The sequence below is a fragment of the Triticum aestivum genome, chromosome 5D (assembly GCF_018294505.1).
Source record: "Triticum aestivum cultivar Chinese Spring chromosome 5D, IWGSC CS RefSeq v2.1, whole genome shotgun sequence".
Taxonomy (NCBI): domain Eukaryota; kingdom Viridiplantae; phylum Streptophyta; class Magnoliopsida; order Poales; family Poaceae; genus Triticum; species Triticum aestivum.
The window spans coordinates 400,768,514-400,776,177 of NC_057808.1; the positions used below are offsets into that span (position 1 = coordinate 400,768,514).

At 42.4% G+C, this 7,664-nt stretch overlaps 1 pseudogene; it reads left to right on the forward strand.

Annotated features, from left to right (window-relative positions):
• The first annotated feature begins 2,205 nt into the window (after positions 1–2,205).
• LOC123125134 (pectinesterase inhibitor 12-like) lies at positions 2,206–2,953 on the forward strand (annotated as a pseudogene).
• The last annotated feature ends 4,711 nt before the right edge of the window (positions 2,954–7,664 follow it).

Here is a 7,664-nt window from a genome sequence, read left to right on the forward strand (position 1 = left end):
GCAGTAGTGTATGTGTACCTTCAAGGTTCACTACGCCATTTTGGAACTTGTCAACAAAGCTAGCAGAAATTTCCTTTGGTATGGAAATGCCATAAACAAAAAGGGAAACTGTCTTGCTAGTTGGAAGATGATTTGCAGACCCAAAAAAGGTGGACTTGGTGTTCTAAATCTTAGAATCCAGAATATTGCTTTGAGGAAGCACTTACACAAATTCTACAATCATGAGAACATCCCACGGGTCAATCTGGTGTGGCAAGCCTATTATTCAAACAACACCACACCTCATGCAATTAATAACAAAAGGCTATTTTTGGTGGAAGGACTGTGTGGTCTTAACTGATTTATACAGAGGTATGGAAACTTGTCAAGTAAACTAAGGAAACATTGTGATACTATGGGAAGATGTATGGAAAGGTGGTAGTATTCTAAAAAGGAAATGGGATGAACTACACTCATCTGCAACAAATACCAACATCACAATCCAGCAGGCAGAATCTGTGATGGACCATAGCAGCATGTTCCAACTCCCTCTGTCTATGATTGCATATGATCAATTAATCAACCTATCTGGACAGCTTGAAGAACTCAGGGATAACCTGGAGCAACATAAATGGATTTTTATGTCTGGAAAATCCAAATATTTTGCAAAAAAATCTATGAAATCCTTATGAGAAATCAACAAGCCCCCTTGCCAATGCAATGGATATGGGAAACTTGTTGTCTACCCAGGCATAAATCCTTCTCCAGGCTTATTCTCAATGACAGAATAAACACTTGTGATCTACTCACTAGAAAAAACTTCACACTGGAGAGCACTATTTGTGTATTATGCAGAGACCATAATCTGGAAGACAAAACTCATTTACTATTCAGCTGCCCATTTAGTCAAGGTTTCTAGTGGAGTATTGGTATAGAATGGAACACTGATCTAAAACATTCACATGATGATCATGGATGCAAAACACTGATATAAATGGGATTTCTTCATGGAAATTTTAATCACTGGAAGCTGGGCCATATGGAACCAAAGAAATGACAAAATATTTGAAGACATCCCATGCTCCATCATAAATTTCAAGACTAGCTTCAATAGATATTTTCAAGACACTATGATCAGGGCCAGGCCAAGTATCAAAGAGGGTATGTTGTCATGGCTAGACAGTATGTAAGAATTTTTATTGATGTAATAGATCAAGCCTAATTGGATGTAACTAGCATGTGCATGCCTCCCTTGTACACTGCCTAACCACTAATCTCTTAATGAAAAAGATCATAGTAGGGATTTTCCACTACTGTAGTTGGTAAAAAAACCATTTTCTAAATACACATTGGAACATTACTTAATGAAAAAAACATTTTTTTGATCTATGCAATAAAATTATGTTGTATAAACATTCTTTTGAAATGTCACAGACACATTTTTGAAACTTGTAAACATTTTTTAATGTAACAAACATTTTTTTAATTACACAAAGATTTTTGTATAATGCATAATTTTTTTTGTACATATGACTAATATTTTTAGTAGACATCAATAACATTTTCTAATTTTTTTTCACATTTTACATTTTTTGTATACATAAAACACATTTTTCTATACACGTTTAACATTTTCCAAATGCAAGATTAATATTTTCTAAAATTTTATGTAAAATGGTTTTGTGATATAGAATATCTCTGAATATAAACAAAGTGAAAATCAAAGAAAAAAACTAAAACATGGAAAAATGAAGAAAAAAGTTTTTTTGAGACAAAAATAAAGGAAAAACTAACATGATGTGATCAAGCGAGTCGCGGCTACTAGGCCAGCCCAATACGTGTTGGCCTGCACGCGAGCCGTGGAAGGGCCCACCGCGAGCAGCACATAGCCGCGTCTACCACTTATAGGGCTACTAGCCATCTTCCTCCGGCTGTATGCCGCCAACTACATATATTGGAATCGAGTAATAACTAGAATATGAAAAGATCTTACAAATCCCCATTGGACATTCCATTTACGCATGACTAAACCACTACCATTATTTTCTATGGTTTAAATCTTGACTGTCAGTTTTACATTGCTTTAATAATTTGATCAATTGATAGATCTATCAAATATTTATTAATAGATAAGGAAGCAATAAATGTTAATTAATAGTAGCCATGTTTTCTGCCAAGGTTATTCGGCATTGATTGATTGATATACATCCGAATTTATTGTTCTAGATGACAATATTCTATATATACCATGCACCTACAACTTGACAAACCAACCTCGAGATAAAAAACATCTCAGATACACAAGAAAATTGTTGCAGCAAAGCCATGAGGCCATCGCAAGCTCTCTCGCTTCTTGTTGTTGTCCTCCTCCGTGCCTCATCCAGTGCTTCCATCCTAGAAGACACGTGCAGGCGCTTCGACGGTGCTGACATCTATGATATCTGCATCAAGTTCTTCAAGGCCAACAAGGACAGCGCCACCACGGACAAGCGTGGCCTTGCTGTCATCGCCACTGGGATTGCCAGTGTGACAGCTGTGGACACCCGCAAGCGCATCGCCACCCTGAAGGCCGAGAAAAAGGACCAGATGATCCAGCAGGTCCTCGCGTACTGTGACAATGTGTACTCCAGAGCTGTGGGCCTATTTGATAAGGCTGCCAGGGGCATATCGTCGGGCAGATTGGGTGACGCGGTGACGAGCCTTAGCTCCGCGCTGGACATTCCCAAATATTGCGATGATGAGTTCCTCGAGGCAGGTGTGAAGTCGCCGTTTGATGCCGAGAATGGCGAGTTCGAGATGCAATGTGCCATCACTCTGGGTGTAACGAAGTTGCTAACCATGTAGTTAGCTAGATGGCGAGGTTATGAATGTGGGCAACTACAATAAGAGTCCATAGTCATTCGATGAGTAAACTCCTCAAAATTAATAAGCCCACATTGTTATCACTGAACTATGCTAGACGTACTGGCACATATTTCTTTTGTGTGGATTTGTTTTTGTGTTTATTTAGGAAAAACAATAATGATGGGAATATCCACCCCTTCTGCACTGCCGCGGAGCGACGGTCGAAGGGGAGGGGAGGAGATTAACCTTGTTGGCAGCTGAAAGAATTAGTATGGTCGACTAGAGGTGGGGTGATTAGGAGACTAACAAAAAATTTAACTTCTTTTGCAAAATTTAGGCTAAAAAATAATAACTTTTCTATATATGCAGCTAGGTGGACAACCTATATGAAAATCTTAACAAGTAACAAGTGCTAGCAAGAGTAAACACAAGATTATAACTAGCATAAAGTAAAGGGCCGACATAACCACAAATGGAATCGATGGAGATGAGGATGTGCTTCCGAAGTTCCGTCCTTGGGGGGGGGGGGTGGTACTTCTCCATTGGAGGGGTGTGGAGGCACAATGCTCCCCAAGCATCCTAAGGACTCTCCCTATTCTCCGCACACCCTCGCACAATGCAAGGTATCATTAATCCACTAGCGGTGCCCTTGAAGGCGACAACCGGGACCTTTACAAACAAGGTTGGGGGTCTCTCCACAACTTAATTGGAGGCTCCCAACACCACCACGAAGCTTCACCACAATGGATTGTGGCTCTGCGGTAACCTCTTTCGTCTAGGGTGCCTAAGCACCGAAGAGTAACAAGTTGATGTAGATGTAGAAGCCGGGGAACACAAATGGTTTGGTGCAAGTGTAGATTGGGTGAATCTCCTCCTATCATCAATGTATGAGAGAGTTTGGGTGGTTGGGGAAGGACATCCCAAGATTTTGGATGTTTGGAAATGGTGGAGAAAAGCTTGGGCATAGGTTAGGGTTGGGCGAAAGAAGAAGAAGGGGGTATTTATATCCCCACCGGGGAAATAGCCGTTGCACGACCGCAATTTCGGCTACCAGGACTATCCAGAAGAAATGTCCCCTGCCTCGAGCACCAAGGGGACAAAGTCCCCGGGAACCCAGACAGATTAGGGGGTTGGGCAGAGCAGAGGGGGCCAGGCACCTGATACATCTCCAACGTATCTAATTTTCCAAACAGCTTTACTCTTGTTTTGGACTCTAATTTGCATGATTTGAATGAAACTAACCCGGAATGATGCTTTTTCAGCAACACTGCTCCACCCATCAAGCTAAACAAGCTTAGTTTACAAATATGAATCTGATATGATGCTGATATTAGTAAAACAGAGACACGTGTAATTGGCTAGCTAAATGTTCCTACTTTAGTTTTGAAATGCATGTGAGCCACATAAAGAGAGATAGGAAGGAATAGTATTTCTTTGTGTGGTCCGGTTCATCATGGGTGTGCAACATCCATTGTATAGAAATACTTGTAATATATACGATCTGCTTGCTCTTCTGCTCTTCTTTAACATGATCCTCTTCTCTTCTTATTTAATAAGTATAGTATGTTCCTTGTTGGGAAGAGAAGCAAAGACATTTGCGTTCGATAGGTCAAGTCAAGTTGTTATTCCTTACTTCTGGAGCTGTCATCTATGAAGTATCCTTACTTCTGGAGCTCTCAACAGGGAACCTATATTTTGAGTAGTAGGCCATATTATATTAATGCACACACCAAATTACAGCACAAATGGCATCTCTCAGAAGAATTGCACAAAGATAGCACATAGGGGTTTACAAGGAGGCACTATTGGATTAGAATCCCCTATGCGTTACAAAGATAATCTCACTTATTTTTATGTTTTCATACATGTCAGGTATTGAATATGATCATAGTGCATATGAGAATGGGCACACGAGAAGAATATTGTGGAACAATTCACTGGCTAACAAACTTGGCATCAAGGGATTGAGGTCTTGTCTGGATGCAATGGAACACAGACGCTCCCCATCTACAGATTCCATTTCAGAATATGATCCTAAATACGAGAGACCCAAGTCTATTTAGCTCTCCAGACGAGTCAGAGTCAGATGACCTATCTTATTCGTCCATTAAGGTGCTTGCTCTAACTTGGCAAGGTTGTATTGGTCGCACGTATCTTGCATATGATGTCTTGCATTACTTCTACTTTGTTACACCACCATCTGCTTAGTTTACACATCATATATGAGAATATGACAGTCCTATCCATTTTATGTACCTATTCCATGTGTCATCATACCAAGTTTTCCCACTAAAACATTGTCTTTCGTAACAGATATCTAAAAGGAAGAGGGTGATTGCAGATCCTAAAGGATTACAAACAAAGTATTTGGAAATGGTAGTGATACCTAATAAATCAAATAGCACTCCATTTGTAGTGGCCATACACTACTTGGGAAAAGCTTATAGACAGACGCTTACTAGTAGCGCGCTATATTTCCCCGCGCTACTGCTACTTACTAGTAACGTGCTATATTGACCGTGCTACTAGTAATATTTACTGGTAGCGCGTGGCTCAAAAAACACGCTACTAGTAAATATCTCCAACCGTACCCTACAAACAGACCATAGTAGTAGCGCAGATTCTAAAACCGACGCTACTACTATGTAGATAGCTGTAGCGTAGGTGAGGCTCCCGCACTACTAGTATACTCCCACCCCCACCCCACCCTCCCCACCCCACCAACCGTCCCACTCCACCTTCCACCCGCCCCATTTATCTAAAAAAATCCACCCAACCCCCGATCCAGATCCCCTCCACTGCCGGCCTCCTTCGACCTCCTCTCCTCTCCCAATCCACGAGCGTATGTAGGCCCGAGCGCTGCAGCCAGCCGGCCAGGCCGCCGCGGCGCCGCCCTCCCCTTCCCCCCATTCCCTACCCGCCACGTCTACTACTGACCTGCTCGGCCTTCACGCGACCACTGCGCCGTCCAGGGCATCTCTTCCCCCTCTGCTATGGGACAGGGCGAGCTGGTTCGGCACCGGTGTCACCTCCGCATTCCACGCCTCGCTCGAGTGCTTCTCCAGCATCAACCTCTCCACCGACGACGATGACGAGGAGGAAGATGCGAATGACCGCCCCCTCCGACCAGCCCCACCACGACGCAGCTCCCGCCCCCGCCGACGCCCGCAAGGAGGAGACGACAGAGGAGCCTCCCCTCCCGCCCGTGTGACCGGCTCCCTCCCCCATCCATCGCTTGCGTACGCCTTACTCCTGGTCTCGTCCGTGTTCTTTGCTCTAGATCTGATGAACTGTTGCTTGCTGCTGCTCGTGGCCGATCAATAAATCTCGCCGATTTTGTTGCTGGCCATGTTTGCTTAATCAAATTAGTAGTGTGTGTGTGTATCCTAAAAAAAGTAGTATGTGTGTGTATGACATGCCTGTTGTTGTGTTCATGTGAATATCATCATGCTGTCATGTGGTAATTTCATAGCGGATCGATGTGTTGGGTGATGGATCAATCTCTATATATCTACTGTTGAATTGCTGCCCTATGCATGGTTCTACGCTCTGCGATGAATAGATCGTTGCGCGGCAAGGCTTGTCGGCCTGTTCATGTAATGAGTTGTTGCTTGCCATAGCATATAGATCACTTATAAATGAAAATGGCCGATTTAACTCAGTTCAATCCATTTTAACTCAGTTCACGTAATGTGTTTATTTTATCTTAATTCGGCATAGCATATAGAGATTTATGTCTGGACTGTTCATGTAATGTGTTTATTTTAACTCAGTTCAGTCCATTTTATTTGTTGAAGATAACGGATTGTAAACAATTTTGAGTTGCCCATAAGAGAAATAGAGGTTTGGAGTGACAATTGAAGCCAGCACAAACTGAAACTACCACAGGTTGCATGTGAAAATCCACCTTATGTATATATTCATTTATTTTTTAACTTACTATTAAGAAAAACTCGAATATTAAAAATCCACCTTCATTTTAATATTCTGCACAATATTGGATCATAGTTCACTCGTCATTTTATAGTTGTTTGCTTCGTGCTATTTAAATTACATATTGTATTGAACTGAAAGATGCTCTTTTCTGGTCCTTGAATAAAATTCCACTAGGCCTATGCGCCGTTGGACGGGGGTCATCCTCTTGTTCTAAAAAAATGCGAAGTTGGACTAGGTTTCTTTTTGTTTAGTTAGAATCTTGATGTTTTGTTTCCCCTATAAGTTAGCTAACTTCCCTTTTCTTGATGAAATTGCCAGGAGTGATGCTTTCTTCATATGTAATTCTATCAGAGATATATTGGATGTTCATGCAGAGCCATGGACCATTCTATTCTCCGTGACCCCGGCGACGGAGGCTCCCAGGACGGAGCCGGTGGCTCCGGCCAGCAAAGGGAAGGCAGATGGCGAGGAGTGGGTCACTGTATTCGGGTGAGGAAACCATGATGCTCTTCTTTACTTGTTTTTTGAAGAAGCTGTAGCCTCCCGCATGCGCATGGTAGATTCAGTTGTGCAAGTGGGTACTATCTTGATTTCCACTGGACATGTTGCCATGGAGCTGAAAACAATTGATGCTTTGCGTAGGTTCATGGCCCTGCCATGTGCTTGCTCCTGTCTATGTCCATGAGCAACAGCAAAATCAATCATTTAGTAGCATATTGTTCTTAGACCTTAGTACTTGCCCTAGCAACTGGATATATCGGACTCTGTGGTGCTAGTGCACTTTCATTTTTGTTAAGTTTGTACACCTTGCCTGAGAAAGCAGTAGCCGTCACTGGCCCAAGAGAAGGTAATTGGATGCACTTCCTTTATTGCCGGACGGCATCCACTAGGTTGATGATCCTACA